The sequence below is a fragment of the Perissodus microlepis genome, chromosome 7 (genome assembly GCF_051167445.1).
Source record: "Perissodus microlepis isolate ML-2025 ecotype Zambia chromosome 7, ASM5116744v1, whole genome shotgun sequence".
Lineage (NCBI taxonomy): Eukaryota > Metazoa > Chordata > Actinopteri > Cichliformes > Cichlidae > Perissodus > Perissodus microlepis.
Window position 1 is genome coordinate 6,372,282 of NC_140467.1, and position 26,420 is coordinate 6,398,701.

The 26,420-nt window shown below is 39.0% G+C and overlaps 2 protein-coding genes across 4 annotated transcripts in view; one reads left to right on the top strand and one right to left on the bottom strand.

Annotated features, from left to right (window-relative positions):
* Positions 1-26,420, bottom strand: part of LOC146382394 (uncharacterized) — a 140,555-nt gene that overhangs the window by 94,295 nt on the left and 19,840 nt on the right. The window contains exon 2 of one of the 3 annotated variants that reach the window (XR_014800642.1): positions 4,990-5,469. The exons of the other annotated variants lie outside the window; for them this stretch is intronic. The gene's annotated coding sequence lies outside the window, so the exon portion shown is untranslated. Of the gene's footprint in view, positions 1-4,989; positions 5,470-26,420 lie in introns of those variants that run through there. 3 annotated transcript variants of the gene reach the window in all.
* Positions 1-26,420, top strand: part of LOC146382395 (leucine-rich repeat-containing protein 4C-like) — a 142,103-nt gene that overhangs the window by 48,479 nt on the left and 67,204 nt on the right. The window lies entirely within an intron of this gene.

The following is a 26,420-nucleotide window of genomic DNA, read 5'->3' on the forward strand; positions in this document are numbered from 1 at the left end:
TCTGGAGACTGAAATTCTTGCCCATTCTTCTTTGCAAAACAGCTCCAGCTCAGTCAGATTAGATGGACAGCGTTTGTGAACAGCAGTTTTCAGATCTTGCCACAGATTCTCGATTGGATTTAGATCTGGACTTTGACTGGGCCATTCTAACACATGGATATGTTTTGTTTTAAACCATTCCATTGTTACCCTGGCTTTATGTTTAGGGTTGTTGTCCTGCTGGAAGGTGAACCTCTGCCCCAGTCTCAAGTCTTTTGCAGACTCCAAGAGGTTTTCTTCCAAGATTGTCCTGTATTTGGCTCCATCCATCTTCCCATCAACTCTGACCAGCTTCCCTGTCCCTGCTGAAGAGAAGCACCCCCAGAGCATGATGCTGCCACCACCATATTTGACAGTGGGGATGGTGTGTTCAGAGTGATGTGCAGTGTTAGTTTTCTGCCACACATAGCGTTTTGCATTTTGGCCAAAAAGTTCCATTTTAGGCTCTTCTGACCAGAGCACCTTCTTCCACACTCTTTCAAGGATGCCAATGTTCACATTTTGGACAGAGAGGACAGATGGTTTGAAAGAGGAGTGAAAGAAGCCATCTATGTCCACTGTGAGCGACCATCTTTGAACAGAGGCGGTGGTTTACGACACCAACTGTCTGACATCTATAATCCAGTTTTGAGTTCCCTCCCCAGACGCCTGAATGCCCACTCACATCCTGGGCCATCTGACCTCAGGAATTCGCATGATAAGGTGGGGCCAGGTTTCACAATGAGCTCACCCGAAACCGTGGCTGATTGGGACCCACACCCATTTTCACACCTTGGCTCAGGCGATTAGAGGATCATCAGGGGGTCCTTTTGTCCCTCTGTGGGGGGATACTCCCACTAGGTTTAAATCTGGGACTCCCCACCATTTGACCTTAGAACTGAAGAAGCTTCTCGGATGAGAGGTGAAACGTCTTCAAGCAACTTAAAGAAGTCCAGACGCTTTTCTTTGCAAGCTCCTTTGACTACGATGACCTGGATGACTGAGAACCTTCACAGACTTCTTCCACATGTTTGCACATGGCTTGTGGCAAACTGCAAACGGGACTTCTTATGGTTTTCTGTTAACAATGGCTTTCTTCTTGCCACTCTTCCATAAAGGTCAACTTTGTGCAGTGCACGACTAATAGTTGTCCTATGGACAGATTCCCCCACCTGAGCTGTAGATCTCTGCAGCTCGTCCAGAGTCACCAGGGGCCTCTTGGCTGCATTTCTGATCAGCGCTCTCCTTGTTCGGCCTGTGAGTTTAGGTGGACGGCCTTGTCTTGGTAGGTTTACAGTTGTGCCATACTCCTTCCATTTCTGAATGAATGCTTGAACAGTGCTCCGTGGGATGTTCAAAGCTTGGGAAATCTTTTTGTAGCCTAAGCCTGCTTTAAATTTCTCAATACCTTTATCCATGACCTGTCTGGTGTGTTCTTTGGACTTCATGGTGTTGTTGCTCCCAATATCCTCTTAGACAACCTCTGAGGCCATGACAGAGCAGCTGTATTTGTACTGACATTAGATTACACACAGGTGCACTCTATTTAGTCATTAGCACTCATCAGGCAATGTCTATGGGCAACTGACTGCACTCAGACCAAAGGGGGCTGAATAATTACGCACACCCCACTTTGCAGTTACTTATTTGTAAAAAATGTTTGGGATCATGTATGATTTTCGTTCCACTTCTCACGTGTACACCACTTTGTATTGGTCTTTCACGTGGAATTCCAATAAAATTGATTCATGTTTGTGGCTGTAATGTGACAAAAGTTCAAGGGGGCCAAATACTTTTGCAAGCCACTGTATAAAGTGGCTGCAATATGTAAACAGTTAATGCTATTACAGATAGATACATAAGGTGGTTCAGGTATTAGGTTAGTATGCTTATAGGGATAAGTCATAGGTTCATTTAGGTCATATTTCAAAGGGTCAAAATACACACAAGGGTTTTGCGACTGGCTTGGGAATGCCTTGTCATCACCAGGGAGGATCTGGAGGTGGCTTGGGAGAGAGCTGGTTGGGCATTTCTGCTTAGACTGACAAATCTGTGAATCTGACGTGGAGAATTGTTGAAAAGTTCTTTCCATCACAAACAATTAATCCAATTATTCTGTTAAACTACTTGATTTAAACTCCAGATTTAAAGTCCATGAAAGTCTACCAGTTTACTTGTGTTTTGTCGACATGGAGAAGGTATTCAACATTTGTTTTCAGGGTGTACTTTTTGGGAGTATTCAGTATCAAGCCTGTTATTATGGGGTATTTGGTCCCTGTCTATATGTTAGGCTGCCATTTGTCATGGATTCTGTTCTGTTCTGTTCATTTTTGTAACTAATTGTTGGCACAGCCAAAGACTGAAACCTGTGCACTGGAGTGGTTAGAAGCTCGGTGCAAAGTAGTCAGGATAAAATTAGACTCTCTGAGTCTGAGGCATAGAAGTACAGAGGTTTAGAGCTGAAAAGCCATCTTTCATAACGTTTGAGCTTATTAAATAGGTAGTTTGATAAAGGACTCTTATTGGCTTTTAACCACACAGGTTTTGATAGCAGTTACAGTAGCAGCTGGACAATCTACTTGTCCAACATATTTCATGGCCCCAGGCCGCTGGTTGTGTCAAACCCTGATAAGAGGCAGAAGTGATTCCTCTGAAGGGTTTCTGGGCTTACCCTCAAATATAGGGTGAGGAACTCAGTTATTCAAGAGGTGCTCAGGCTAGATAGAGTAGGAGTTTCTTTGCAGTGAAAGTAGCAAGTGGAGGTGGCTTGAGCATCACATTAGTATGCTCTGGGACAGCTCTGAGGTGAGATGCCATCATTGTAAAATCAAGAAAAAATTATTTCTCACTCCACCTGGGTTCGTCTCTTTGGCCTCATTGCTGCACACTGTTTGTGTGTGTCAGAAATGGGCCAGCTTCACCGATAACAGTGGCATTTTAACTGCTGTTGTGAAAAAGAAAACAGTATTTGGGTTGAATATTTTTCTCGACTTTTAGTCACAAATATTAGTGAAATGCCCACTCTGTTCAGTCCTGCGGCACCACTAAGAACTGCAGTTTTATTTCAGTAATTTATGATGCTTCATGTAATATGAAAATAGGTTACTGATATAAAAATTCTGTCATTGTTGTTGCATCTGCCTGCTTGCTTCGCAGGTGAAATAATGTCACTGACCAGAACAGGACAGCAGCTGGCCAGTCTACTTGTCCGACATACTTTTTTAGTGTGACTGGGTCATAGGTGTTGATCTATGATAACAGACTGAAGTGACTCTTCTAAAGACTTTCTGGACTCACCCACAGCTATGGGGTGAAGAGCTCCGTTATTCAAGAGACACTCATAGAGTAGATAGGTGATTTCTTTGCAACAAAAATAACCAGTTGAGGTGGTTCAGGCATTAGATTAGATAGTATTCTTAGGAACAACTCCCAGGTATGTTTAGGTCATGTCTGAAAGACACAGAACACATGAGAGACTTGTGACTGGTTTGGGAATGCCTCGGCATCACCCAGGATAAGGTGGAGGAGGTGACTTGGTAGAGAGATGGCACAGCATTTCTGCTTAGACTGACAAATCTATGAGTCTGACCTAGACAATTGTTCTTTCTTTCCACCACCAAAAAGAGTTGATAGGCATGTGATAACACAATACCTCTCGGCAGTGATCTCCTGGTAGCCGTGGTGCTTTTTGTTTCGTTTGCTGACATTTACCAAAATAATTTTCAGTCAAATTACATTAACTTCATTTTTTTTCTTAAACAATCCTTCATCACCATTAGAAAATAAAATCAAGCAATAGAGTAATAATAATGAGCTTGAATTAATCTTCACTTTAAAACCACTTGTATCTTTTCCTTCAATTCCTTTTTTAAATAAGACCTACAATAGAAATTCTAGTGGGAGAATATGCTATCGTTTTTCAAGCGCCACTAAGTCCCCAGCAGCATCAATCAATGTAGAACGCTTTCCACAACAAACACAATCTCATTAATGTGTATAGAACCTCGTGTGAGTACAATGTGCACTGAAACAGCAGCAGACAAAGGGAACACTAACCTGTTATTTGTCTCCATCTTCCTCTATTGGGCATATCGATTTTTTTTCTCCTTTTTTTTCAATGCAGTGTAAGAATGTTAAAAACACATAAAACATTAAATTAACACTAACAAACATGTATAACATAGATATATAACATTTATAACATTTTGTTTTCTGGGACTGAGAAAGTCTCATGTATTCTGTTAGATTAACCTTTTTTAATTTGTTTATTTTTGTGATTAAAAAATGGCATCAATTAAAGTGACTGCAGTTCATCCTGAGGGTATTTGATGGCAATATGTCCTGTAGTTATTGAAATATTTCTCTCACAGGCACAAATATGAACCTCATAGTACTAGTAACGAAAAGGTACCTCATGCAACTCGGATTTGTCATCAAGAAACCATACCAGACATAGCATAACCAAACTAGTTCCACAATTTGGATGTTCAACATTTAAACTTTAGACTGGACAAGTTTTTGGGCTCTACCAAGTAATCTCCCTCACTGTGCCACAAAAGGCAATTTGGTTCTCATCTGAAAACTTCGTAAATGTACAAGATCCAGAATTCAGAGGTCAGGTTTACAAACAAATAAGACAAGAACATTCAACGAGCACAAAGGGCAAGGGCTATACTAAAACGGGGATATTTTATGATTTTTTTTTACAACATTTTTAAATGTTAAAGCATCACCTTGAAGCATTACATACTAAATTACGTATTTTATTATTTTTACACATATGTATGGAAGAGGATGAGGGCCACTGGAAAAAAAAAAGTGGGCACGACTTTTTTCTCAAAATTTTTCAAAAATTGAAAATAAGAATCTCTGTGTTACGCCCCTAGTCTAGGCGTGTAGAGACGCACATAAGGTTGGAGGAGAGAGAGACAAGTACCCGCCCTAGTTCCCAAGCCAAACATCCGAAACCAGTTATGAGTAAAACAAAGGTGATTTTATTGAAGGTCAGGAAGCATAGCTCCAGGGTGAACCCAGGCCAAAATAATAAACAAAACCAACTAAGTCCCACCAGAGGAAACTAACTAAACCCTAAGAAAGAAACAAAACAAACAAATGACAATAATATCCCTCGCTCCCTGGCTCCGAAAACAGGAGAAAACTGTTCAAAAGAAAAAGGGTTAGGGTTAGGGTCACCCCTTCCGCTTCAGCCTATGCGTGCCTAAGCACTAAGTTAATACACCAGTGGCGGCTCTCACAGAGCACGCTCACACAGATACACAGAAAAGTATAGGTTGGAAACCAGGGCCAGGTCCTCGTCTGCTGTCAAACTACTCGCTCGCTTTTCTCTCTCTCTCCCTCCCTCTGGCGGCAGCTGTCAGAGCGGCTTTTTGAACGCAGTCACGTGTTCCATGGTCCAATCAGCAGCTCACTACTCTTCATTAGGGGAGGGACCTGCAAAGAGTTTTAAGCACATTAGAGAGACACAGAAACAAAGCAGCCCACACAGTCTTTATGGCCACAGCCGTAACACCCCCTTCCCAAAATCAAAGACATCTCCTGTGTAGATGTTTTGACAGTTACATTTAAAGGAAGATACGTGATAGTGCTTTCCAAGTTGAAATCTTGCACCAGGAGAGACCATCTCATAAGCCTTTAGTTCGAGTTCTGCATTCGCATTAGGAACACTAGGGGATTGTGGTCGGTATAAACGATCACAGGCGAGGGGCTGGAACCAACGTACACCTCAAAATGCTGCAATGCGAACAGCAGAGAAAGGGCCTCTTTTTCAATCGTGCTGTACCTTCGCTGATGGACATTGAATTTCTTTGAGAAATAGCCGATTGGGTGATCCACACCATGTTGGTCTTCCTGTAGCAATACGGCACCTGCTCCGTTTGCACTGGCATCTACCTCTAATTTAAAAGGGCGTGCAAAATCAGGGGCAGCCAGCACTGGCGCACTGCACAGGACACTTTTAACAGCCAGGAACGCACTCTGACACGCAGAGGACCACACAAAAGGTTTCAACACACTAGTGAGGCTAGTGAGGGGTGCGACCACTTCCGCGAAATTTCGACAGAAACCCCGGTAGTAGCCCACCATGCTGAGAAAATGGCGGAGCTCACGCCTAGTACGAGGGGCAGGAAAGTCCAGTATGGCCTGGATTTTGGCCAAAATAGGGCGCACTTTTCCCTGACCCACCTGTTTCCCTAAATACGTCACCATGGCTTTACCAAAATCACACTTGGCGAGGTTGAGGGTGAGGGATGCCCTTTCCAAGCGATGGAACACATCAGTGAGTGTTTCCATATGCTCTGACCAGGTGTCTGAGTATACAACAATATCATCTAGATACACTTCACACTTGCGAACGCTTCCCAGCACAATATTCATGAGCCGTTGGAATGTGGCGGGGGCGTTGCGCAACCCGAAAGGCATGACAGTGTACTGAAGAAAATGGTCAGGAGTAACAAAGGCAGATATTTCGGCCGCACGTGATGTTAGAGAAACTTGCCAATAGCCCTTTAACTAGTCCAGCTTAGTAACGAACTTCGCAGAACCGACCCTATCGACACAATCTTCCATTCTGGGAAGAGGATAGGAGTCAGGTTTGGTCACGCTATTCACCTTCCGAAAATCCGTACAAAACCGTGGGGTAGGGATGGGTACCGGTATCCGGTGCCATGATGGCACGTACGTTCTTTTAGAGCAGAGCTACAGATTAAAAATGCCCAAGGCAAAGCGGTCAAAAGTCTGGCTGTACTTCACGGCAAAATATGCAAACTCAGCAGCCTGCAACAAGTGCTTTAAGCTGATACTGTGATACTGTCAAAGGAGGTAACACCTCAAATCCGATGAAACACCTGGCGACGCATAGCGTTTTTTTTAAAAGCCGAGAAATGCACCGTATTTGATAGCTTGCTGTAAGACCTCACACCGTGCACATCTACTGCGGGTGTGGTGCTTGTTATCGGACCCGGAGTTAGCAACATCCCCCAAGAACCCAAAGAGGAGAGTCCTGGCCCCTAGCCCTGCCAGTGTAGCAGAAATGATGACGGATGATGATGGCAGCAGCAGCCGTTCTTCTCTGCGTGAGTAGCTTAATGTTGTTTGTGTGTAATTTACGTTGAGTAGGCTAACCACGTTATTACATTAATGCATGTAAGGTGAACTAGCAAACATCATCATAGCTACATGCGGCTGTCTTCTTGTTTGATGGGAGATACTCCCTTCACCCTGGCCAAAAAGGCTAAAACAGCTAAACATGAGAGGTTTTTGGACAAAGTTTGTGTTTTTTCCATTGATTAAGCACTGCTTCCAGCCAAGAATGATACCATATATGCCCATAGCTGCAGAAAAGGCTAACATTGTTATCTTTTTACAAAAAAACAGCTGAACATGAGAGGTTTTTGGACCAATTTTGTGTTGTCCATTCTTTAAGCACCGGTTTGAGCACTGTTTAAGCACCGGCACCGTTATCGGATAAAACCTAAACGATACCCATCCCTACCGTGGGGTCTTATCCGCTTTAGGCACTAGGAGACACGGGAAACTCCACGCACTAGAGCTAGGAACAGCAAGACAATTTTCCAACAGATAAGAAACTTCTGTCTGGAAAAGAGCACGTTTAGTGGGATTCACCCGGTAGGCATGCTGTTTGATTGGAGGATGGTCCCCCACATCGATATCATGCTCTAGCACGGTGGTACGGGAAGAAGTGTCAGAGAAAAGATTAGGATGATTCTCAATCAACCGACACACGTCATCATGTAACTCAGTTAAATGTGACCTTAGATCACATAGGATTTCAGAGTTTCTAAGACGTGCGCAGCCCTCAGCACAACCGAAAACTAAATCATCACTTACGGGGTCATACCGGGTTTCGGAACCTGGCACCCCCACAGTCGCAACTTTTGACACACCACTAGCAAAGTAGGGCTTCATCATATTAATATGACACACACGGCACTTTTTCCTTCGCTCTGGGGTGTCTATGACATAATCCGTGTCACTCAATTTCGCCTGTACTGTATACGGACCACTGAACTTTGCCTGGAGAGAAGAACCAGGGACCGGTAGAAGTGTTAAAACTTTGTCACCGACCTCAAATTTCCTTTGCACAGCTTTCTTATCAAACTTCCTTTTCATCTTACCCTGCGCTGCGACGAGAGCATCGCGTGCAATTACTCAGGCTTTATGCAAACGCTCTCAAAAAGAACTCACATAATCCAACACATTTTCCTTAGGAGCACCTGTGTCGGACAGAAACTTCTCCTTGAGTAGTTGCAACGGGCCACGCACTGTGTGACTGAACACCAGCTCAGCAGGGCTAAATCCTAGCGACTCCTGCATGCTTTCCCTCACCGCTAAAAGAAGCAGTGGCAGCCCCTCATCCCATTCCTTTTCAGACTCAAGGCAAAATTTCCGCATCATAGATTTCAATGTCTGATGAAACCGCTCGAGTGCACCTTGCGACTCCGGATGATAGGCACTAGATTTCTGATGTTTAATACCAAATGATTGCAAAATTTGAGCAAAAATCTTAGACATGAAATTAGAGCCTTGGTCCGTTTGGACAGATTTTGGTAACCCGAAAGTAGAAAAGAAGTTCACCAACGCCTTAACAACTGATTTAACCTTAAGGGTGCGCAATGAAATTGCCTCAGGAAAACGTGTAGCAACGCACATCAAAGTCAAGAGGTACTGGTGGCTCGATTTTGTTTTAGGAAGTGGACCAATGCAGTCGATGAGTATGTGTTCAAAAGGTTCCCCTAAAACTGGGATAGGGTGTAATGGAGCAGGTTGAATGACTTGGTTAGGCTTACCGCTAATCTGACAGGTGTGACAAGAACGACAATACTTAGCAACGTCATTCTTCAGTCCTGGCCAAAAGAAATGGCGCAGAATGCGGTGGTAGGTTTTTCTAATACCTAAATGTCCAGAAAAATTGTCATGGGCAAGACTAAGAACCTTGTGTCGGTACTGTTGAGATACAAGAACCTGTTTAGACACATTCCAGCTGAGATCACCAGCTGCAGGTGGATACCAGGTACGCATTAACACATCATCCTCAACACTATAAACACGAGGGTACTGGTCACTAGAGTTGGCAACTGAAAAACAACCCACAAGAGTCGGGTCACTGTGTTGTGCCAAAACAAAGTTCTTTTTGTTAACTTCCAAAGGCAGTTGAGATGTCACTGATGGGCTAATAGACAGCATCGCCTCAGGGTCGCCCATCAGTGGATCACAGGTTTTAGGTTCCGACTCCGGCTCACCACTAGCGCAGAGAAAAGAATCCGACAAATCAACGTCACCATACTTGCGCTTGTGCGCGCAAGTTACAGCGCAAGCAGGGAAAACGGAGGTGGAGCGCTCAGCAGCAGGGTCAGATAACAAAGTATCAGGCACAGGATTCTCAACCACTCTCGGAGTAGAAAACACTTTCCCGTTCGCTAAGTCATTCCCCAGAATCATCGCAACTCCGGGCACTGGCAAATGATCGCGCACCCCAACCGTTACCGAACCCAAAACGAGCGGCGATTGAAGAAACACATTGTGTAGTGGCCCCTGCAGCACATCCATTTTTACTCCCCAGACAAGAGCATCCGAACAACAAAAAGAGTCATCAGAAAAAGGTAAAATACCCCTCAAAATGAGGTGTCACGCAAAATCGTGATCGGCACCCGATCCTCCTTTTTTCCATTCAAAGAAACAAATCCTTCCGACACAAAGGGACGGTAGCTATCATCAAGGCTGTCACTTCTCACTTCATTGCCAGGTGAAGTGGAAGCAGACATAGAACGAACGAAACCAACACTTTTCGGCTTCCTTACAGTGTGAGCCTGCTCCTTGCACTGTAGTGATGGACAAGCAGCGAGGAGATGACCGATTTCACAACAATAAAAACATTTGCGATCTGACACAGGAATAGCAGCAGAATGCGTCTGACGCTTAGGAGAAACCCTATAACTTTTGGCATGATGAGTTGCGGAAGCGTACTCACGGCGCGCCGTCAAGAGTGCTGCACAATGAGTTAACACAAATTCATCGGCAAGGACAGCGGCTTTAGACAGTAACCCCACCTTCTGTTCATTAAGGTACACCACAATATTTTCAGGGAGACATGTCTTAAACTCCTCCAACAGGATCAACTCTTTCAGCTGAGTAAAGTTCTCTGCTTTACTGGCAGCCAACCACTTGTCAAATAAGACAGCTTTCTCCCGTGCAAACTCCACAAACGTTTGACTCTCGGACTTACTACAGGCACAAAACTTTTGCCAATACGCCTCCGGGACTAATTCATAAGCCCGCAAAATAGTGGATTTGACAATCTCCTAATCCAGACTGTCAGCAATGGAAAGACTCGCACAAACCTCCTGCGCTCTCCCTACTAATTTGCATTGCAACAATAGACTCCAAACATCCTTTGGCCATTTTAAAGTTGTTGCGATGCGCTCAAAAGCAGTGAAATAGGAATCAACCTCTCCCTCCCTAAAAGGAGGTACCAAAACAATTTTCTTGCTAGCGTTAAACTGGTCTACAATGGAAGTGTCGGGGGTTGTACTTACAGTGACGGGAACAGCGTCTTTCGATCGAGAAGGATCCAGCTCCCATTTATGTTACGGGCCCCCATTTATGTTGTAAATGTAAAAAGGCGGCTCACCCCTTCCGCTTCAGCCTATGCGTGCCTAAGCACTAAGTTAATACACCAGTGGCGGCTCTCACAGAGCACACTCACACAGATACACAGAAAAGTATAGGTTGGAAACCAGGGCCAGGTCCCCGTCTGCTGTCAAACTGCTCGCTCGCTTTTCTCTCTCTCTCCCTCTGGCGGCAGCTGTCAGAGCGGCTTTTTGAACGCAGTCACGTGTTCCATGGTCCAATCAGCAGACAATATGGTGTATGCTTCTGAAGACTTATACTGTTATTTAAGTTATTATTAAACTAAAGGGTTAATCAGCCATTTTATAGTTTTACTATAAAAATTTAGAGGGAAAACAATCTATGCTACTTTTGTCATTACATTTGAGTTATGCTGTGTCCCTACTTTTACATGATAGTGCTGTTGCTGCTGCTGACAACGTGTTACAAATGTTACAAATGGCCCAAATCATTTCATCTTCAATAAAATGATTAATGTGGCAACTCTCCTAGGTGTTAAAATAAAGTTTATTGACATCATGCTAACCTCTTAAATCAACTTTTTCTATTGAAGTTATCTTGCTAGGTTTATGCCATGCTCTGAGGAATGAGTGAGGAATTAAAAAAAAAAAAAATGGTTCTGGTATTACTTTGGACATAAATAAAAACAGAAAGCTAAACAGCAGAAATGTTTGTAAGGTTCTTCAATTTGGGCTAGCTGGTATATAATGATGTGCTAGGTGGATATCTACAGACCTGTGGTTAAGGTAATATAAACACATTCAGTGTTGGGAAGGTTACTTTTAAAATGTATTTCACTACAGATTACAGAATACATGCCCCAAAATGTAGTTTGTCACGTATTCCGTTAAGTTACTCAATGTGAGTAACGTATTCTGAATACTTAATATATTATTTAATATTACTTAATATATTGTCATGCTTTTTACAACTACTTGAATGTACAATTGCTGTGTGATTTATTACTATTACTGAAGACTACTTGCCACTGGTGTTAGCTGAGGTTAGTTCATTGACTGCTTTCAGAACTGCACATGATTATTTGTAGCTAGCAGGTTGTTAATGCTATCCATCAAGTCCAACAGTCTGCAGTCTATGAACTAACCTCAGCTAACGCCAGCTAACCTCACAGCAGCTGATGATTACCATTTTCAATCACAGTTATAGCTTCACCTGAAAAAAGGGATAAAGAAAATAAACAACATTTTTAAGTTTGTTGTTGGAACATTTTTGTATTAATGGTTGGACCAGGATATTTTAGAGTGGGATTTGGGGCAGTTATCTCAGATTTGACACATTTCAGGGTGAGTAACAGTAACAGTACATAGATGTATGAACAGAATAATTATGTTTATTAGCCTCTGACTGAGCAGGAGTATACTCCAGTCCAGTATACTACAATTACCACTGCAAACAGTCAATTACAGTTTTTTTTTTCTTTCTCGGCTCTAATTCATGCACACATTACTTGCACCTTTTGATGATTAAATTGCATTTATGTTTAATAGTGGCCACATAGAAACAGTATTCATCCATTTTTCCGTCAGTATATAGTGTATATTATACTGTATTTGTTTACTTGCACTACTCTAATTTATGTGCAGGAAACTTGGGAAACATTGAGGAAAAGTTTAGATGAAGAGGGCAACATAAAACAACTGTAAACACGGCTCTACACTAACTTCTTAGGTGTATCAGTGGAAAATTTACGTGCACCCAAATTTTTCAACCGCATCATTTCAATATCTGAACATCTTACCTTGGGCATGGGCATCTGAGAGGTTCCACCCTTGACTATCGCTGATTGGTTTAGACCACGATATGGGCATAATGTGTGTCTGTTGTTGACCACACAGAGACTTTCAGAGCTGCTGAGACTCTTTTTTTTTTTTTTTTTTTTTTTTTTTTTTCCTCGAACCGTTGGTCGACCTAGGATTTTTTTTAGTCGCACCATTGAGAAATTAGGTCGCACTCTAGAGCCCTGGTAAATCAAGGCTTACAAAAGAGAAAGTCAGCACTTGCTCTTCCAGTTGTACAAAATAAAGGCAAAATGTTTTCACTTCTTAAGCGTGATCATCCATATCAATAAGTGAAATAGAGAAAGCTCAACAAAGCAAAAAAAACACAACAGGAAAGCTAATGTGAAATGTCATTAGGTATGTCATTAGCTAAAAAAATGTCAAAAATGTAACATTTGTGAGCTAAAATCATAGAGATTGATCAATGCAGGGTACTACTACAGCAACAGTTCAGTAGACTGTTGTAGCATGCTAGATACCTTTTATCTCATGTTCGTTTGGGTTTTGTTCTTTACCTTTAGTGTTTGATCACCTTTTAAGTTAGTTAAATCTTAGCTCCTGCACTTGCATTTTTTCACAAATCATCTAATACATTACCGATTGACAGGAAAAAAGTGCATTACTAACACATTTGTATACAGTGCTGACACCACCCAATTACATCTGTTCAGACAGTGAAATTGGGCTATTTTTTGAATTTCTGTACCACATCTATTTAAATTAAACTTGTCATGCTCCAAATATGATGGCTGTCAAAATGCTAGAGTGAACCAGCAATAACTCAACAAGGAAATAAATAAATAATTACATAGAAGGCTGTGGTCAGCAAAAGTGCTTACTACCACAGCCTTCTGCCTCTTTCTCTACCCTCCCCAAAATATTATTGTCCCGACTCAGCAGCACTAGGCTTATGTTTTTGGATTAGGTGTCTCGGAATTTAGGGATAGTCACGCAAGTAAGGCAAACCAGGTAGTGTTACAGGTGTGAAGAGAATTAGACTATGAGATTAGAGCTGAGATGAGCTACTAAGGGACTCTACCTCTGGACAGCTGCAAAGTTATAGTGGTTCTAATTTCCCTTCCCGAATGAGGAATGGTATCTCACTTGGCAGAGATTCAAGCCAGAATATGGGAACAGAGAAAGGACTGAAAACAACAGAGCAGCTTTGTCCTTATGTGCCTTTACCTTCAGTGAAGCCATTGTGTTAAAATCTATTAGTTTTTAATCCCTTTTTCATATATATAGCATAATCTGCCTGGGATTGATAAAGATTGCTAAAATACATTGCTTTAGGGGGTCTTTACTAAATGGATTTTCAATGCCACATTTGAGATCTTTCCTCAGTTGGAATACAAATTGAATATATTTGGGACTTTTTGCACAACTGTGCTTTGCCTGAGCTACAAGATGCAAAGATTTGATACAGTGTTATAATTTCACAGTTTTCTCCAGTTGTCTGACACAGAAAGTACTGATTGATTCAGGAAAAAACAAGGCACTTTATGAAACTACTCAAGGGTACAACTTTCTCATTAAAAAGAACCTTTCTCAGACTATTTTATCTTGTGTCTTCTATGGAGGGTAGAGATCTGTCTAAGTCATGGACACAAAGTACACAAACCATAGAAGCATAGATCAGAGCCATCAAAATCATGCAATTAGCATGGAAGCAGCATTTCTCAGCATCCCATGATGATATTTCAAATTGAGTTATTTTCTGTTTTTTATCATCGAAGACCAAAACACATTTTCAGACATTCCTAAAATGGCAAAATTGTTCTTCAGCCACATGTTGTTGAAGGCTCACTCTTGCATCATCTATCGGATTTAGACGTCTTCTTCGTCTTTCAACTTTGAAGCAGACAGTGATTCCGTTTACCGTGCTTCTTTGCTTAATCTTTAGTCTCACAAAAACATGTATTTTTCACAGGATTAAATGAGGTATCATAACCTGCAGTCAAAAAGAGCTGTGCCTTAAATATAAAGAATGTAAAATCACTTTCTGAGGATAGATGGACAACAGCGAGGCTGAAAAGAAAGTGACACTATGTAATCACTTCTTCAAATTCTATTGTATTATTATTAGAGCAGAAAATAAAAATAGAAAAGCTAGACCACAGCATAGACTATTATAAAGAGTAAATACATTTTTGATTTTATTGTTATTATTATTCATACATCAGTAAAAGATACAGTATCAGTAAGATCAATAGGTGGAGGTATGAAGAAGTAGAAGTTTGGTGTTTTGATATTCTTTACAAACTTGGGGCAACTTTTGTAAGAACTTTTCTCATATATGTGCCTTATGAGCCAAGATAGGTTGGTGTGTAATAGTAATAGATACTGTATTATGTTTTACAATAATCTTATTGAATGGAAAGGTTATTGCAGCATGCTGCAAGCAATTAAATAATAATAGAAACTTTCACAGTGTTATTCAGAGACTACTACTGGTGATTTGGGACATAAACAATTTAAGTTTTCTATTAGTCCTATTCTCCCAAGTTTTGAGGCAAAAATGGTAGAGTTCATTGTATTGATTGCTGTATGGGTTTGAAATGTTTGTTTTTTTGTATTCTTGTCTAGTATAATTGTTTATCTTAGAGGAAGACAGAGAGATCACAGCCGCCTCCAAGACTATGAGCTACTGTGAGCTTTCTCAAAAATATGGTGGCAGGTCATAAAAGGCATTACCTTTTTTGAGATTATTTTTCTCTAAAACAATGAGTAAGAGATTCAGAGGCCAGCCTGTAGCTACTCATCACAATTCAAATGTTCAAAGCAAAGGGCATCATGCTAGTGTCCACTGAAAATAAGGATGCAAAGAACAGGGATGATACACAGAACTTTACATTCATTCAGTGTGGACATGAAAGCGATGGTACTTATGTGTTTAATGTCCAGTGTTGGAATTATCATAGAGCATACATGTTCATGTTTAAAAAAAAAACAACAAGAATTTATTCTGGTTTCTCTGTAATCAACACAGGGTCAAATGTATGCATATTTTTGTTTAAATCGTTTAATAAGTGGCAGTGATGGTTCTAGAGTGTTTTTTCTTTTACTTGACAAAGTGAATGAATGAATCTCCTTTGTGATTGTGATTATCTAGAACTGGAAGTTTTTATTTTCCAGGATACAATAAGGATTTGTTTGAAAGCACTCAGAACATTGGGGACGTCCAAAGAACTCAAGATTTAAGGAGAATTGTAGATTTATACAAATTGGAAATGTCTCATTCTGGAACTTTGAATCACAGTGAAATGATTTTTATGCCGGATTGAGAGGGTGTGAACCATGAATAAAGCCCCTGGTTCACAAACAACACCTTCAAAACTTGAATGAAATTTGCCGCTGTCCACTTGGACAGTTCACATGCCTTCTGGAGAAAACTTCTATAAATCAGAATACTTTATTAATCTCTAAGGAAGCTGACTATGGTTAGTTATGACAAAGATTGAGCAAGTTTACACAGTGGCAAGAGATATATTTGGAGGAGCAAATGTGAGGCTTTTAAAGAACACTGTACCAAATGTCAGGCAAGGTGGTAGCATCATGCTCTGGGGCTGTTTGCTGTAAGTTGTTCTGGTGGACTGCATAAACTGGATGGACTAATGAAGAAGAGAACAACCTCCAAATTCTTCATTGTTACCTCACTCATTAGCTTAATGTTCAACCATATTGGTTACAACTGTGTGTTTCAAAAGGACAAATACACATCAAGACTGATTTTGGTCCTGATGAAGCAGGCTAGCATTAAGCTTCTGAAAAATCTTTCCCAAAGCAAATTTATAGACTACACTTAAAAGGTCTGTGCCAGGAAACCAGACAACTTTAACTGACTCTGCCAATTCTGCCCAGAAAATTGGTCATATAGCAAAGCAAAATTATGTCAGAAGCTTGTTGGAAACTTGTGCTCACAATTCTTGTTTTCTTAAGACTTTAAAGGAGTGTGCTGTACCATCATTTCATCCTGCAAAACCAACAGTTCAAAGAGGTCATTTAAAACCCCAAATTACCATGACATTTATGCCCATGATGAGTGTATGTAAACGTCTGACCACAACACCGATAATGTGTGCTGAATGTACACAATAAAACATGTGCAACTCCCATAATTGTTGGTACCATCTCCGGCTGTATATTCTATCAGCAGAGTGAACGCAAATGTGTGGTGGGAACCTACTGAAATAATATACTCTGCTTAATTTTAAGTATGCAATAATTAATGAGCTAATAGTGTCATATTAAAGTCTATATGTCTGAGCTCTTCTTTTAATAAGATAGATGAAGGCAAAACGAATAAATAAATAAAAGGACTACATCATTGCTTTTCACCTTCATAGTTGGGGGCAGAAGTGGTTATGGGTCTGTGTTTCCTCCTGCTGTCATAACTGGTGTTTATACTTTGACCTGTTGGCAACAAAGCTTCTAATCATCTGACCTTAAAGAGCCTGAGGTTTGGGGGTGTTTTTGTGATTGCTGTGTAGGACAGTGAATGAGTCATACTACAAGGGCTTTTTCCAAGGCCACTTTCCCAGTGGTGGTTCCTGCGGCATATTTATATTACTTCACCACCAAAGAGGTTGTGGAGAAGAAGGAGGAACAAACATGGATCACTAGTGGTTTGGCATCATGCATGCAAACTGCTACTAAAACACACAATAATTACTTTAATATTATTATTCTGTCCTTTATTTGGGAAGGATAATCTTTTCTGTATAATCCCTTGAGAGAAAGTAGGTGGATGCAAAACAATCTACTGTTTTCCTTGAAAGTCTGCCCTTGTATTCAGTGGTATCTGTGTATAACAGCATTGTTACTTGCAAGTCTCCATCTCTTCAAGACATGAATTCTCTTTTGATCTTTGTCAGTGACAGTGTTGATGTTCTCTGGGTTTAAGGTCAGACTTCTGGCATGATGACTAGTCAGTGGAGAATGAGAAAATTATAGAAGTAGAAAGAGGGAGTCTAGCTTCAGAACTGCAGACATTGCAGTTAGTTACATAGGACACAGTTCAAATGTGTTTATTCAGCCAGCCATTTTTGACACAGGGGATTTGTATTGAAGTGACATAGAACAGAAAACCTGAAACCCTTTACCCTAATGCCACATCCACCTCCCACTCATGTGAAATCCAGAGGTATTTTGAAGCCAGTCTGGCTCTGATGGAATGGCTCTATTGGGAGATGCCTGGAAGGCATCCTAATCAATGCCTGATTTACCCCCAACTGGCTCTTTTCAATGCAAATGGCCAGAATTGCTTTGCTGAGCCATTTAAACATGTTTTAACACCTATTTTTTTTTTAATTGCTAATTTTAGTCATGTGTTTTTCTTGGATTTGTGTCTCATTTATTTCATTTTTATGTATTTTTTATTTATTTCATGGATTTTAAATGTTTGTGTATTCAGAGTATTTTCAGGCAACAGTTTCCACCATTTTTCTTGAGTACTATTGTGCTGTTTACAGGTGTATAAGTTATTTCTGGTCGTCCGTATTTCAAGGCAGGAATAATAATAATTCTTTATGTCAAACTGAAAATTCTAAACTTTTAATATTTGAACACAATTGTCCAGGTTGCCCATTTTACATTTGTAGTAACTTATTCCTAAGTGTGCAGTATTATTAATATTTATATTAATTGTATTTATATTAAAATATTTATAATGTAAGAAAATGTTTTTTGAAGAAAAAAACCCCAAAATAAACAAAAAAAATAATGATGATGATAATGTACTTATGTTTTTGTGAAAAGAAATATAATTTCTTTGCTCTTATCTCTTAATATTTTAAACAGGGTGATAGTGTCACATTATGCTAAAAGTGTATCCAACGTTGTTTCTGATTTGCTATTTCAAAAACTGTTTATGGTTGCTGAAGAAGACACAACAGAGCCACTTCAATGTCTGTGGTGACTCTGGGACTTACTGTAGTACTGTGTTACTTTATAAATCTGCTATTTGTTACTAAGTGAAGTTGTGACAGATAAACAACAGCAATCTTGCTGATTGTTATTTAAATCTACATGAATCCAGGAGATGGACAGAGTTAAAGCAACATAAACTTTAACTGTAGGCCTTCATTGTTAACACACCATGTTCTGCTATCTTAAAATGTGTTTAGCCTATGGACAAACAAAACTTCTTCACCTACAAATATAATAGTACAACATGGCAGAACTTAGTAGAGTCAACCTCCCATCTTGAGCCATAGTCTACTCATTTTACTATTGGAGGTGTTTGTCAGTGGAAGAAACCACGGCGTGTTCTAATAGAGACGATGAATTCGACACATAGTAATTCAACCAGACAGTCATCTTCCCTTTTTGACACATCAGTCAAAGTGCATGACATGCTATTTAGCTGCCAGGCAGTAATAGGTGGAATAAAGGTCACATTCTATGTTTAAACAAATATCGACAACCCCAGAAACCCAAAATATTTTTTTTTGCTGCAAATCATGGTGACTTAATGAAACAAATAACAAAAGGACAGATGGATAGATTTGGCTTTTATGCACAACCAAGTGCTCTTCTTCATCCTCTTTAAAACTAAACACAAGCACAAACATATTCCAGTGGTACAGTAACTTTTTTAAGTATAGTGAAAGTACAGACTCAACCTGATGTCTTATTGCTGCTTATTGATTTTTTGTCCTAACAAACGTCCTGTAAAATGTGAAAGCAACATATCAGTGATTACTGATTTTGGTGACTCAGATCTAGAGCTACTGAGAGCCTGTCAGTTTTCCTTTCCTGCTTCATCCTTTTATTCCTGCCTGTCGGCCAGCAGACTGGACAGAAGGTCAGAGAGTTGATCTGTGCCAAAACTCTGAGGATTTTACCCCCTCCCCCTTTTCTCTCGTTCTCCCTTTCATATATGCAGATTCTGGACCTCCTAATGAGAATATGTTACTCCCCGATACCATCTGTTCCACTTGCACTCTGTATGAGAAAATAAAGAAAATGTGACATCATTCCAACGAGACTGATTAATCAAAGTCATGGGGTATTTGCACTTTGTAGAAGTATGTCACTGTCTGTCTGCAGTATGCTTTTCTGTGTTTAACGGAAAACACATGTGAATAAGGATAATGAATATGGAAAATTGAGCATCCTAAGTTTATTTAAAACAAATTTGACACTTTTAGTTATCTGCACATTGCCTGGACTCAAACTCTAACTCTGTTTTTTTCAAATATAGCTGCATATTTATTTAACTCTGATAACACACAACAACCACCCTAGCAGTCCACACAATGCATTTATTGTTCTTTCATTTGAAGAACAATAAATATCTTGAAATGAAAGCTTAGACTTTTAATATTGAAAGACATTCATCAAGGGGCCAAAATAATGATGTAGGCAGGGCTTTGTTATTCGCCTCTGTCTTTTGACCCTGGTCCTTCTATAAATATGCAGACTTGTTTATTTTTCTCCATTAAATCGCCACACACACGCACACACACATACACACACACACACACACACACACGGCCTGGAAATCCCCCTAAAATGTAAGCCTTCAAACTGATTAATACCATGGAAATGGCTGTTGTGAAGAAAGACATTCATATCTACAATTTTTAGTAAAAGCTAGTAGAAGATGATTTGTCTTGGTGGCTGGTTTCCATTTCTGCAGCATCGCAGCAAACATACAGTGCTGTCACTGTCAAGATGGGCATTTCTGTGAGCTCAGTGCACACCAGTATTATTCCAATCAAATCTAGTCCTGTCTGTGGGCATGAACTTCCTCCCTTTCCCAAATAAGAAATGACAGCCCAGAGTGCTGCTCTGGTAGACCAATCAAAGAACAGTTTCGGGATGTTACAGTGATTACCAGGACAACCTATGCTGGACCAGAAAGAGGCCACAGGCATCAGAAAGACAAAAGTAACTTAATAACACAGTTAGTGCCAGCGGTCATACAACCTTGTGCACAGCAGACACAACAGGGATAAAAATTATAGAGTTACAGTTAAGTTGCTACAACCATGGCTGTTAAATGTGAAAGGTTGCACAAGACAGACATGAGCTCAGAGCAGTAAAACAGTATTTAAAGATTTGGGAGGGAATTCAATTTTAACCAAGACTGATAACATTCTTACTGACTGTTCTTTTCAATATATCTGGCATTTAATTAAGTAAAGGCACTGAAAGAGGTGAACAAGTTCAATACACTTTAATACATTTTAGAAGTCTACTGATTCAGAAATAGACATTACCAAATGATTTCAACAGCTTCACTGCATAGACTGTACTGTAGGCCTGTGACCAAACCATGAATTCTTTGCCAGTTATTTATTTTTGATGGAAAAATAGTAACTCATTAATTGTTACACTGCTCTTGATAAAAACCTAGGCCAGGCTAACACGTGGTGAAACATAGTATACCTTTATACTAGGTGGTACAGCCTTGCACTGGTTAGCATGTCATCCCTGTGCATCTGCCTTCTCTCTAGGTACTCCAGCTTCTCCCCACACTCCAAAGACATGCATGTTAGGTTAAGTAGTGGTTTTAAATTAGCCATATATGGGAATGTGTTACTCCTGTGTCCAGCAGGTCCCCTGGATACTTGTCTTGGTTATTATCGGGTATCATTAAATCATGGATGATTTAAATCAATTTGAAAAACTGGATAGCATTAGTGGGACATTGCAGTGCTGTCACTGTGTTTGGCCTGAAGCACTTTCTAAATAAGTTTAAGAGAGTTAAAGTGAATGTAATATGGTGGAAAATGCCAAGAGCAATTGCTTTAAAGGCCGTAGTCACGGAAACTAATTCCATTGATTTGGATTAATTTGGATTTTGACTCCACTCCACAAAGAAATAAGCATCAGACAGTCCCAGACAAAAGTCATTAAAAAAACCCCTAACAATGGATATGATACATTTGAGATAATAAATAAATACAAAAAATGCAAGAAGCACATTTTCACTAATATGAAGTTAACCATAGTAATTATTTTCCTAGGCAAAAGACAAATAAGACGTGGGATTTTTAGTTGTTCTTCATGTGAAATCTGTGTAATTCATGTCAGTGCTACCACCTCCTTACTCCTATGCTGTTCCTTGACACTCCAAGTACAATTTGTGTCCATGAAGAGGAATGAATAGATTACTATTTTAAAAACTGCCATCAGTCAGACTGTGTTAAAGCCATTCTTCAATCCGTGTACTTAAAAAATAAAAAATATAAAAAGTGTGTTGAAACCATGCATCAAAGCTTAAACTTAGTTACTATTTCATAAACTGCCATTTTACTGTTTTGTGTAGCAAAGCCACTTGGCTCACAACACTGAGGCACAATGAATACTATAATAGTATTCAGTTTGAAATGTGAAAAAACTAAAAAACATAGTACCTATAGAAAAAAATGATATAACAACATCTAACTTCTTCTTCTTAGAAGTCTGAATTGCTGGTGTAAAGACCCATTGACTGAGCTCTCCCAATCAATATATGCATTCATCTATTAGCTACAGTGTTTTGCTTTAGTTTCTGATCCAGAAAGGTAAATACAAACTAAAATAGAATAAAATGTCGTGGAAGCAGCATCTTCCAGGAATTTTATTTCCTGGTGGGTTTTTTTTTTGAGTATCTTAGTAGAACAGTCCACTTAATGTCTTTTGGAAGTACTAGTAAGTACTGCACATAATGCCTCATCAAGTGCTTATCTCCGAAATGAAAATGATATAATGTGATGAAATTCAAAGGCTCCTGATATAAATGACAAAAATATCACACTTGTTTTTGGACTAACTAAGAAATAGATTATTTGGCACTCTTCTTGTCTGATACGTAGAATAAAGTTTTCAAGAAAAGAAGATTTTTCTTTTTTTCCTTGTGTTGATTTTTTCCCAGTATTTTTAGTCCCTATTATTTATTTGTAGGAACTACACTTAACAGTAATAGTCGATACATTTATAAGCTGAAAGATATATTATGTGTTTGAAATTTGAACTGATTTGAGGAGTATGAACCTGGAGCAACAGAGCTTAAGTAAAATATTTTACTTTACACAAAGTCAGAAAGGAAAGTAAGGTGGATGTGAAAGTTTGTACATTATTGCAAGGCTGTGGTTGTGATAACTTTTGAGGGATCACATCTCCCCAGTTTTCAAATATGTTCATAACCAACTTCCTAAACTTGTCTTCCCCATAACAGCAGAGGTTATTTTGACCTCTGCTGAACAATCTGTACTCAGACCAAAAAGTCTTTTAATATTCTAACAAGAAAATCCTTTAAGAATTCAATCACACTCTAACCTCCTCCAGAACAAATCTTAAAGGCACTCCTTAAGAACTAGAAAAGAAAAGATTAGGATCATATTGTAAAGAACTTGGATCTGAAGAACGGAGTTAGGAATTTCTGAGTTATGGGTATTCAGAGCGATATCCTAGAAAGCTTCCAGTATCCATTGGGATTAACTATCCATGTACTGTATCATTGGCACCATTATTCAGTGATTGAAATGCAACAAAGACGAAAGCTCACTCTCTGTACTTCATTTGATGCCATCCTCAAAGAATGTTTGATGTCTTTTGATTTTACAGTAATGCCACCCACGACCCCACCTTTGCAAATACTTACTGATATGCAATAAAGTGCTATTTTGATATTAAATCTGATATTGCACTCAGCAGTGTGTCCCACAGTAGAAACTTGGCTTTCTCTTTGAACACACAGACTGTCTCATTTTCTTCCAGCCCAGTACCATACACAAGTGTATCTCACACACAAGTTGAATTTTAAAGTAATCATTGAAACAGATGGCATTACTTGGATGCAAGTAGAATGCCAAGAAATTGTTTGAACATGCTGAGTGCAAACTGTTTTATCACAGACAGGAATCTGATCATTGGGCTGTTTTTTGTTTTTTTTTGTTTTTTTTTTAAGAATGCTTATATGGTCAAATCACACATCGAGACACTATCCCATGTTACATCAACACGTGGCGATAACATATTTCCATCCCAAGGACATGTGCTCCTTCAGATGTTCAAATCTGAAACTGCTTTCTCAAACTATAGCTAATGTTGATGATGCGCATTATATCATTTTAATATATTCACATTTTCTTTTTGTCTTACTGCTCTCTGCATTTCCTTCTGTAAAATGTCTGTAATTTTACCTTTTCTGTCATTTTTTGACATACACATCTTGTATGATTAAAGGCTAAAGAAATAGTCTTGAAATACAGAAAGCACACTAGTCTCTTTTTCATCCTGTTACTGTACTTTGAGATAGTAAGAGAACTGTTGTCAACAAAAATCAAGGACCATCTAGTGTGAATGAGAATGAAGGTAATAATGAAAGAGAGAATAATTCATGCATTAGCTGGAAACCTTCTTGACACATTTGAATCATGAAAGTCATTTACTAGAAAGGCCAATATTGTAAAGGAAGATGAAAGTCTTATATGAATGCTTGCCCAGCTTGCTTCTCTTATATGGCTTTAGTAAAGAGAGATTTATATCCTCCCTCTGAAGCTTCCAGGAGTGTCATATTTGTCTGTTTTTTTCCTCCACACTGTCATATTCAGACTATATTGACTTGCGTGTTTTCTCAGTATGAATGCTTCTCCAATGATATTGTGTCTTTAGACAAATGGATGGCTGTCTATATCCATCCATCTACCCACTGTTCCATATTGCCTAACAAAGAACTTTATTAAAAGCAGATGTTAGTTTTTTTTAATCAGCCTGTATTGTATATTCTGGGTTAAACACAGGAAGTCATTTAAGCAAAAACGAAATAAAACGAATGAATAAAAATAGAGAATTCTGGTGAGATAAAAAAAACAGTTAATGCACTCATGTAGCCATGGTGACCAGGACCAGTCGCTAATCAACATGATACTAAACTAATCAATAGACTGGCTCATGTAAACTCTTTTCCACATCACAGGCCTTATCCTTCTTAAGAAGAGTAAGATTAAGGCACCGTTTAAAACAGGCATTCCAGTCATAGGATAATACACATGGAAGTGCACGTTTTACCCCGTAGTATGTAAATGAGATACATTTGTTACTCTGATTCACTGATTGCTCAAATTTTTAGATTGCTCCATATTGCACTTAGTCTTTCCACAATTTACAACAGGCTGCCAGATGCTTAAAAATAATGACCAAGTGACAGAATAAACAGAAATAAATTTCAGACTTGGAAATTATTAAACTAGCAAATATTATCAGCAGTTTTTCTTCTGTTTATCTTAGTAGCAGGCAAATAAGTGTATTTTATAAACATTGACATAAAACATGAACTTAAAGCTAGAGGGATTATTTTTTATTGTATTTTGTTTTGAGTATTTAGGTCTGAAATACCTATTTGAATTGAATGCTTCAGCAATTATCTGTGGTAGAAATGTTAACAAAAATGTTGATTGAAGCAGTAGCAGCGGCACACACAACATAAATGATGCATTGGAAGCCTCGATTCCAAATATATTTGATGTACTTTATACATATCAGTGCACAGTGGGGTTAGAAAGTATCTCTCTCGCGCGCGCTCTCCTTTCTCTCACCAATTATATTCATTAAATAAATTTAGCGACTTTTTTTTTTTTTAATGTTCATGTAAAGATGTGGAAATCTCATTTATGGCTTGATCCTTTTCCTTGGTTGTGTTAGGAAATTATTTTCCAAGGACCATTGCTATTGAAAAACTGACATAAAATCAACAGATGACATCATGCATGAATCTCAATTTCCATATCAGAGCACTTTCTACACTCCCCGGATGGATGGCTACGCAGTATATGGAAAGCACTGTGATCATCAGAAGCCTTAGATTAGACATGAAACAGAACAAATATGCAGTAGTTGTACAAATTTTTCTCCAAATATGCATTAATCATAATATTAGCGGTTTTTCCCATGGTTAAAAAATAAATGGAGGGAAATAAAGTTTCTGATTTGTCAATCTGGAGAAATAGAGATGCCAGGATTTCAGCAGTTAGCAAAGCTGTGACAAATTTGCAATCTCTGGAGATTTGGTTTTATCCAAAAGAAGTTATTTTATGACTTCTTAAGTTTGTTATTATTGACTGCATCATCTAGAATCAAAAGGAGAGGCATTTTACTAAGTTTTAACTATATAAATAAGGCAACATGGGGAAAAAAAAGCATAATTTTATACCTTTGAGTCTGTATTGTTAACATCTGCTGCCTAATTTAAATCTAAAAAAGGACTTATGAACATTTTGTTTCTTCTTTGGAGTGTTTTTTAAGGATGGTATACATCACATCTTGTTTTCCACTTGTCTCAATATATAATGATGAATGGCATTAAATTTGGAACCAAATACTTGGTATTTATACTACGTAGTCCTGTTCACTCTACAGTTACCCCACAAAAGATGAATTTTCATGTCAGGACAGACGAGTTGATGACAGGGAAGTAACAATCTCTTAACAAAAGAACAAGTGGAAAAAAGCAGCAACAAAACAGAACAATGCAGTGAAATTCCTTGAACACTGTTATGCTGCCATGCTGATATTTGTGCAGGAAATATTTGTATATAAAATTATAAAGACCACATGTTAAAATAGTGACATTAGGTAATGAGCAATAAAAGTCAATGCTTCTTTAATTGTTTCAATGACTGATCGGTAGACTACAAAGTGCACAACTACCAGTGTTGGAAGGAAAAAGTAATTAGTTATAGTTACTGGTTACTTCTTCAAAAAAGTAACTGAGTTACACTATTATAAAAGTACCTAATTACTAGGAAAAGTAACTATTGTGTTACTTTAAAAAAAAACCCTCTGGGGTCCAGGGTATAATTGGCTGTTGTTGTTTTTTTCGTATCATTGATTTTACCTATGCATTTCACCTTTAAAAACTATTTATCTTGCCTTGTTTGGTATCATTCTTTTCAGCACAACCTCACATGTTTAAATTTGATGTTATTTTTTCATTTTGACATACTG